This window comes from Elaeis guineensis, chromosome 4, assembly GCF_000442705.2.
Source record: "Elaeis guineensis isolate ETL-2024a chromosome 4, EG11, whole genome shotgun sequence".
Lineage (NCBI taxonomy): Eukaryota > Viridiplantae > Streptophyta > Magnoliopsida > Arecales > Arecaceae > Elaeis > Elaeis guineensis.
In genome coordinates this window covers 31,948,662-31,958,371 of record NC_025996.2, presented here as the reverse complement: position 1 = coordinate 31,958,371, position 9,710 = coordinate 31,948,662, and positions in this window count along the sequence as shown.

The window sequence follows — 9,710 nt, the reverse complement described above, 5'->3', positions numbered from 1 at the left end:
CTACTTCATGTTCATGCTTCCTTCACAACAGCAGCTTCTAAGGCCAAGAGAAGGTTTTGTCCATGGAAAACGTATTTAAATCTTTCATGTGTTACTATTTTGATAACTTTTAAGCATGTTTGTAGTCAATTTAACTTCAAAAATGGCCAACTGCTCCAATCCAATCAAACCACTGGAAAGTACTATCTATAAGAAAGGGAAGTATATATGTGGCAAACTCCTTTCAAATAAAGCTTCTGAGCTACATGAAACAAACCGTCGAATGCAAAATTTTCCGCCTGTTGTTTTATAATGTGGCTTAGCATGTGCTCTTAATTTCTTCACTCATATATAATTGGATTCCCCACTTGTCCTACCAAGGAAAAAAAAAGCCGACATACGTTTCTTTTTCTTTTTGGTACAAATGGTGCATTCAAATAATGTTCCGTTCTATTTGTAGTAAACAGTGACGGCATCGTTTTACCCATTGTAACAACGGTGATACGAGAAAAGTAGGTTGGTAGACGAATGGATGATGCATGCTCTTGCACTTTCCATACAGAGCACAAGTTTCTTTTTTACATATCTAAAACAAATAAATTGGATTTCTAACATCTTCTGGCTTGACATAAATAAAAATAAATTGCAATTGTAGCAAGGGTCGTTACTCAGCTCGGTCCAACGAGTTTTTTTCACTAGATAGCTTCATATCTTAGTAACAGAACGATATAGTTTTACATGCACTTATTATTGTCGTGATGGCTATTATTTAAAGTTACAATATGGTGCAATAAATATTATCAATAGAATAATAATGTTATTTAAAAAAATTTTTTTCAAGTCATATATTATTTATCTTGACTAATAATTGCATATATTATAAAATCATCAATATAAAAAATAATATTTTATTTCATGAATGGTGATAAGATATCATAATGATATTTATTATTGTTGTAAGAAATAGCAACACGTATATGGTGATTTTTTTTTTTTACTGAAACATATTCACTATGATTGCTATATAAATTAATTAGCATATATATTATAACATATCAAAAGTACCCTAAAACTTGAATAGCCCTCAACATTTATCTAAAATATGATTAATTTTATATAATTTTGCAATAGAAATTTTTTTTTAAGCAAATTGGGTGGTAGCCCAACTACACACCCATTTTTTAATGTAGTGGAGGTTTCATGTTCTCATTGGAAGATATTTTTTTTTATATTTGACCATATAATTTTTCATTATTTTTGAAATGATTAAGCCAAATCTTTAACAAAAAATTTATGAACTTTAGTCTAATTATGACATCAAGAAGCTCGATTGATTCTAGGCACCATTTATCCTCTTTGGTTCAAGAAATTTTTTTTTTCTTTTATTAAGATGATAATTCATATTAGCCATATACGAATCATCCAAAAAATATCAAATATCTTGAAAATTTTTTGAAATAGCCCTCAACACAATCCACACCATTACTTACTAAAATACTAACTTATAAAAACCACAACTCAATTTCTAGCACCATTTATCGTCAAATGGCCATGCCTCGCAAGGAAGCTCCCTTCTTTTTATTCTTGGTATAAGAGTAACAAGATGGACGACCACACCATTTTAATATGAGTACAATCCAAAAAATTAGAATACAAAGTATCCCATAAGATCTCTACACAATCGTTGCCTTGACGTCAGGTTTAGTCTAAAATGTGCTTGGCAACAAAGGATGTAACTCAATTCGCGACGCTATTTATCTCTCAGAAGATGTATTGAATGGAAATCATGGTACAATGCCAAAGGGACCTCTAGATGTCACAGAGCAGTGGATAAACTTTCAGATGCTTCGCCTAATCCTGGATCCAATCGATGATTATAGCAGAGTCATCTTCAATAAAGATCTTCTCTACCTAAAGCTACTGTCTCACACAAATAATGTCTATCCAAATAGCACAGAGCTCTACTCGAGAACAAACAGCTCAAAAAGAGGTGAGCCCCCAGCAGCCAGCAGCCAACAGTCTAGCATCCAAGCCCTAAATGATAAAATTCGCACCACCTCTGCCATCTCTAACATTGCCATTGAAGTTAACCTTGATAAATCCTTAGAGAGAGAGCCCCAAAAAATCAAAAGAACCATCCGGATTGCTGTATGCGCAGCAAGGGAATCTCAAAAATTTGGAGCGATGAGGGATAGGCTAGCAACGTCAAAACGGCTATAGTCCATAGCTACATAACAGGCTCTTTCCAACATCCGATGTGTAGGTACAATCTCGACATTGAAAATCAGATCGTTCCTAGATAGTCAAGTCTGATAGGCGATGTATGTCATCTTACCACCCGAGAATGGGCCCTCTATGATACTCCGACGGATCGCATCCAGGAAGAAAGAAAGTCAAGGGCCACTATTTGCCCCCCAAGACTGGCCACCCGCCATCTCCTAGATCAAACATGCTCTCAAATAACAAAATAGGGCATGCTCTATCAACTCATCCTCCAGCCCGTAGATTAGGTAGGCAACCGGAAGGTCCATGCCTCTATTCTTAAGAAGTGTCTATGTCGGCAACTGATCCCAGACAACATTCCATAGGAAAAGTCTAACTTTGGGATGGACGGTCACTCTCTAGATCAAGCAGCCTCGATCCTCCTTTCTAACACTGGCCTACTCATCTCAACGAGATCCCTATCAGGGATCTTAGGACAGCAAGACCAACCCCACACCCTCAAATCATGACTCCGATGGATAAGAATCGGTAAAGCAAGAATCTATCGGTAAGCTAACCACCAAAAAGATGGATGATATCTTGAGCCCTCCAACCTCTATCACCGATAATAATTAAATCACAGACCTGCAAGTTGTCGTTGTCTATCTCCATTCTGATGTAGGTCAGCTAATGTGAGAGGGATAGGCTAGAAATCCAAATGTCATAGCTCACATCAACCGAAGTCCTATCTTCAATCAGCCATCTGATCTAGGCCACTACTATTTGGGCACGAATACAAATCATCGCTCCAGATGAAGGAACAACTACGATCAATCCAAATCTAGGATCTTAACTTCATTCTCCATATCAAGCCCTCATCATCCTGCTCTAAAAGTAACCTGACTGAATGAAAAATTTAGCTGCATATCTGACAATCATAGTCTCCTTCTTAATCAATAAGGATTGGATCTCTAGATCCTTATCCCGCATAGACTGGTAGACCACCTTCCAGAAGAACATGTTAGATCATGACCGTCCTATCTAGAGTTTCACAAAAAATTTTGAAATTGCTACTCCAGACCTCTAAGATAAGAGCACGACATAACAATGTTCGGCAGGAGGTAAATAAAAACAAAACTCAGGATTGAACTCACAAGAATAGTCTTCTCCATCATGGAGAGGGTTTTGGCTTACTAGCCCTCGAGGTGATCGCAAACCTACTGCTGCATGAGCCTACAATCAGTCTTCTGAAGTCTTCATCTCGTGATAGAAACTTTCAAATAGATCAAAATTTCAATCTACTCAGAAATCTCTAGTCTGTGTCAAATTATCTGCTTCATTTAGATCTTTATTTTGATATTGATGATGATTATAGAATTATAAAAATTTGTGAGCTGATCGAAAATTTGATAATAAGTTTCAATTATAGATATGAAGTATTTCGTATTTCAGATTCGACCAACGAACAAACAGTTATCTGCGAAAAGCTAGTGCGAGAGCGATAAAATTCAAGAGATAGGTCAGTAGAACTTCAACTCTACCCTAGACTGCCATCTGAAGAGTCTGAGGGGGGGGGGGAGGCGTGGAATGGGTGAAGATATCAATTCCCAGACAAATTAACTAATTAAGGGTAGTCCAAATCTGAAACTGAAGGGATCACCGAGGTGCTGGGCCCTACACTCCTTATTTTATTCATTTGTTCCCTTCCTTTTCTTGGTTTTTTATTGTTTTCTTCCGATGTGAAGAGAACCTGGACGCTCTCAGGCAGCCGCCCCAAACCCCAAGATATTTTCCAGAAAGCACTCGGTGGCTTTTTAATTCCACTTTCTTCGTCCTATGGATGGACACACGGCCTTACCTTGGAAAGATGCAGCCGGCCAGGGGACTGCCACGTGTCATCAAGGTGTCCATGGGCCCTACCGTTAGAGGAGAAAAAAAAGAAGAAGAAGGAGCAGCTCACCGTCTCTGACATCACACCAAGGTGAGGGTGCGTGCAATGCAATCACTACAGTGTTAAACATTCAATAATTTTGTAGCATCCTGTTGGTTTTAGTGGGGCTGCCTGGCGAAGTCCCTTTCGGGCTTCATCAACCGGCAAAATTTATATCCGGGCCTGGATACGTATCACGAAGTAAGGTTGAGATATGATCTGATATTAGGTCCCATCTGCCATTACTGTTTATTATTAGAGCCTGCTGTTTTATTATACACTGCGAGAGCTCAGTCAGCACCTGTGACATTGTTGAGAAAGAAACATAAAAAGATTGGTTTACCCGGTGGCAACCAGTCCCTATGAGTTTTCTTGCACCTGTACCTTTTTTTTTTTGGTAACACTTGCATCTGTACTTTGCGCGAAGAAAATTATCTTGGAATCTACTTGGCAAATATGGTTATTTTCCTTTGGATTTGGATTATACTTTTCATATGTAAGAATGATTCATCTTCCTTCGGAGCATCAGCCGTTTGATCATACTACAATTATTTTGAAATTTATATAAATGGATGGGAGAAAATAATTTAAATACTTTAAAATTTATATAAAACATAATCTAGTAATTGGCATAGTAAAAAAAGTATAATTATTTTTTCACGTAAAAAATACAATCCAAACTCTTTTTCTCTGCCACTCAATTTTTCGAACTAGTAACTATGTTCAAATAAATTTTGATTAAATTTTTTTCAAATTAATAGTGCCAGTTATATATTCTACAATTGTTCGTGATATCTCTTACTTGTATAAAAAAAAAAAATCTTATGTTTACTCCAATACGTGGCAAAATTTTCATCAATTCTACTTAATATTGAAAAAATAAAGAACAAATGGAACGTGCACATGTTACCATGTTGGAAGTTTAATTGGAATCCAATCTTAATTCGGATCATATAAGAATAGAGATTCAATGATAATAACAGCTATGGCTGCTTTAATTTGTTTGGATTGAAAAATTCTGATGATATAATAACGCCTATTGAAAAAGATAGTTATTCTCTGTTGTTGTACTAAATAATAAATAAAATAAAAAATAAAAGAATATTTTGTTTAAATAATATTTTACCAATAAATTTTTTTTGATCCTTAATCTAGAGATGACCGGGAATGTTTTACTTTATTGTGTAGTCAAATGTATAACAATTATATATATATATATATATATATATAGAGAGAGAGAGAGAGAGAGAGAGAGAGAGAGAGTAAAGGCAAGTTCGGAATTGTTAATTTACCTCGTACCGTGATTGATATATATACATGATTATTTAATTTGGCTGCGGCAACATGGTTAAGATTTTCCAGACCCACTTGTAGAAAGTTTGTGTGCGCATGCGTACCGTGGCAATTGTTGGTTCCTTACCTTTTGGCAAGTCTACACTGGCGCAATTGCCTCCTTCACTTTCTTCCTCCTGTCGTGTGGAAGTCCTTTCCCCGAGCAACCAAAGCATGTGATTGTGCCACAGAATTTTGTGGCCGGCATTGTTTTATCCATAGAATATTTCACCATCTACCAACCCAATTTTCAAGTACACCTCGATTGTAGCTAATTTCTTTTTCTACGCGTACACAACAATTTACTAACTAAACCAAATAATCCGTACGATGATATATGTACCGATATTCATTTTAGGGGTGGCAATTATATCTATTATATATCCGATCCTCGTAGGATAGATTTTATCTGACTCATTTAAAATCGAGACAGAATTGATGTTAGGATTTGACACCTTGAGATTCAGCCCACATTGAGCCTACGGCAAGGTTCGCGGCGAAAAACGGAGTCCAACGAAATCAAGATCACCTGAATCGGAGCTCGGATGGAGGAGATACGAGCTTTTGAAGTCAGCACGAGAATCGAGACGGTGGAGGACCGCCGGCGATCGGCGGCGGGCGGCAGCGGCGCGGCCGCAGGCGGTGGCGCGCGGGATGCGCGACCCAGGCGGGCGCGCGGCCCAGGCGCGCGCAGGCGCGGGCCGGCCCAGGCCCTGCTGGCCCTTTGCCCCGGTCCACCGTGGACCGGGTGGTCCACGGCGGGGCCTGTGGACCGCATGGGCGTTTCTCACGTATTTCTCGTGGTCCACGGTACTATTTCGTGGACCGAAGCATGATCGGAGGGCCCAGGTGATTTCCGGTGACGATCCGACGATTCAGGAGGCTGATTTGGCTTGTTTAAAATTCTTAAACCTAATCTAATTAGGTTTAAACTCTGTTTGACCCTTTAAAAAGGCCCTGTGACGAACAGAGGAAGTGTGGTTCGGGTTTCTCGCCGTACGAAGCCCGTACGAATCCGAGAAGAGAGAGAGAGGCGAGAGTGCTGAGAGAGAAGAAGCAGGAGGCTCCTGGACAGCGGTCGCCAGACACTTCAGGGGTTCAGGGGGGGTCTTCAAGAGAGAGAGAGTTTTTGTGAGGGGAACTTCAGGTGAGAGAGAATTGGGTGTACAAGGGTTGAGGATGAGGTCTCCTCTTGTAAAATTTCTTTTTCATAGTGAAGTTTGCATGCCCCGTGGAGGCGAGCCCTTTTGTGGCTGATCCACGTATTTTGATTGTTTTTTCTTTTGTTTTGTTTCTTCTTTCTTCCTGCTGCATCGCGTGGTACTGAAAAGATCTTGGGAGGTGGTATCCTGGTCAGACATCCACCCAACAAATGGTATCAGAGCAAGGCGGTACAAGGACGCAGATTGCAGTGGTGGTGAGCAAGACTGAAGATGGAGAAAACAGAAACAATCAAGATGGAGATCAACAAGTTCGATGATAGAGCAATTTCTCCTTGTGGCAGGCAAGGGTGAAGGACGTGCTCATCCAACAGGGGTTGATCAATGCTCTCTTGTGCGATGAGAAGCCGACCACCATGGAGGTACGGGATTGAAAACGGCTACAGATGCAGGCGGTGAGTACCATCCGCATGTACCTGACAGATGAGGTGGTGATCTATGTGCTGAGCGAGACTTCCCCGATGGTGCTGTGGTCGAAGCTCAAGGAGTTGTACATGGCGAAGTCTCTCACCAACACATTTTTCCTCTGGAGGCAGTTTTACCAACTACGGATGACTGAGGGACAGAGTGTGCAGGAGCATCTGAGCCACTTCCAGAAGATCCTCACCGACCTCCTCAGCGTTGGTGAGAATGTTGAGGAGAAGACCAGGGTGCTGGTTTTGTTGACGTCGCTTTCCCCTTCGTACGAGTCCTTGGTGACTGCTCTTCTAGTGGGGAAGAGCACTATCAAGATGGACGAGGTCACCGCGGCGATACTCCAGAACGAGGTTCTCAGGAGGGAGAACCCAGCTTCGAGCTCAGGTGGCGATAGCTCAGCTTTGATGGCTTCTGGAGGTGCAGGAGGCGGTAGACGGAGCGACAGGAGATCGCAACGAGGGCGGTCTAAGTCCAGGAGGGACTTGAGCAAAACCAGGTGTTACCGGTGTGAGGAGTTGGGGCATCTAGCCAGAGATTGCCCTCAACTTAAAAATCGGACGGTGGCTGCTGTAGCGATGGCCGGCAGCGATTCAGATGGAGATTTCCTGAAGATATCTGACGAGGTATCTACTTCTTCCCAGCAGTGGATATTAGATTCTGCATGCCCCTATCATGTATGTTGCAGAGAGGAGCAGTTTAACTCTCTGGAGAACAGTGAGGGCATTGTATATCTGCCGGATGGATCGAGCTGTACGATCAGAGGTATTGGGACGGTCAGCTGAAGGACACATGATGGTGCAGTGAGGAGATTGGGGGAGGTCCGATACATACCCAATTTCAGGCGGAATCTTATCTCACTTAGCAGACTGGATTCGAGAGGCTACAGGACAGTAGCTGGTGGAGGAATCCTGAGGGTGCTATGCGGTGATAGGATTGTGCTGGAGGGGAAGAAGGGGAGCAGAGGACATTATTACCTGACGGGGAGTCCAGAGCGAGGTGGAGCTCCAGGAGGCAGATCGGGCACGAGACAGGAGACTCGGGAGGACGAGAGGCGACGTCGCAAGGTGAGATTCCTATTGCCACAGGATGATGCCCCGAGCAGGTCTCAGGTCAGGAGGAGCACAGCATACGACGGAGATGGGATCGAGCAGCCTGGCTCGACTCCCATGTTTGTCCATCCATGATCAGCAGGCGATTGCCCCGGGGCATGGGGGCGAGGAGATCCAGAAGCTCTCGGAGTTTGGAGGAGGCCGAATATCGAGTCGAGATGGAGATTGTTAGGATTTGATACCTCGAGATTCAGCCCACATTGAGCCCACAGCGAGGTTCGCGACGAAAAATGGAGTCCAACGAGATCAAGATCACCTGAATCGGAGCTCGGATGGAGGAGATACGAGTTTTTGAAGTCGGCACGAGAATCAAGGCGGCGGAGGACCACCGGCGACCGGTGGCGGGCGGCAGCGGCGCGGCCGCAGGCGGCGGCGCGCGGGACGTGCGACCCAGGCCCAGGCGGGCGCGCAGGCTCGCGCGCAGGCGCGGCCCAGGCCCGCGCGCGCGGGCCGGCCCAGGCCCTGCTGGCCTTTTGCCCCGGTCCACCGTGGACCGGGTGGTCCACGGTGGGGCCTGTGGACCACATGGGCGTTTCCCACGCATTTCTCGCGGTCTACGGTACTATTTCGTGGATCGGAGCACGATCGAAGGGCCCAGGTGATTTCCAATGACGATCCGATGGTTCAGGAGGCTGATATGGCTTGTTTAGGACTCTTAAACCTAATCTAATTAGGTTTAAACTCTGTTTAACCCTTTAAAAGGGCTCTGTGACGAACAGAAGAAGCGTGGTTCGGGTTTTTCGCCGTACGAAGCCCGTACGAACCCGATAAGAGAGAGAGAGGCGAGAGTGCTGAGAGAGAAGGAGCAGGAGGCTCCTGGACAGCGGTCGCCAGGCATTTCAGGGGTTCAGGGGGGTCTTCAAGAGAGAGAGAGCTTTTGTGAGGGGAACTTCAGGTGAGAGAGAATTGGGTGTACAAGGGTTGAGGGTGAGGTCTCTTCTTGTAAAATTTCTTTTTCATAGTGAAGTTTGCATGCCCCGTGGAGGCGAGCCTTTTTGTGGCTGATCCACGTATTTTGATTGTTTTTTCTTTTGTTTTGTTTCTTCTTTCTTCCTGCTGCATCGCGTGGTACTGAAAAGATCTTGAGATGTGGTGTCCTGACCAGACATCCACTCAACAATTGAGTATTTAAAATAAAACTCATTGTAGGTTCAAGATGGTGGTACTTAATAGCATACCTATCTAGAACTCAGCTCAAGGTATTTTTAATTTAAGGTGTAATTGATTTTCAAAGAACAACATTTCTATTTATTCTTTGTATTATTGTTGAATATCTGGTTTGTATGTTGCCTATCTCGAAATCTTTGTTTAATATTATGTGAGATATTAAATAGGATTGAAAATTAATTAATCAGATATTGATATTTTCATAAGTTTTCATAATTACAAATATAGATATGAATATTGAACAAATACTAAACTCAGTATCCATATCAATTCTAAACTGGATGCAGGTTGGATTTAGTTATATCCATATTTTTTTTATATAAATCTAGATACAAATTGGATATTTTTGGATAT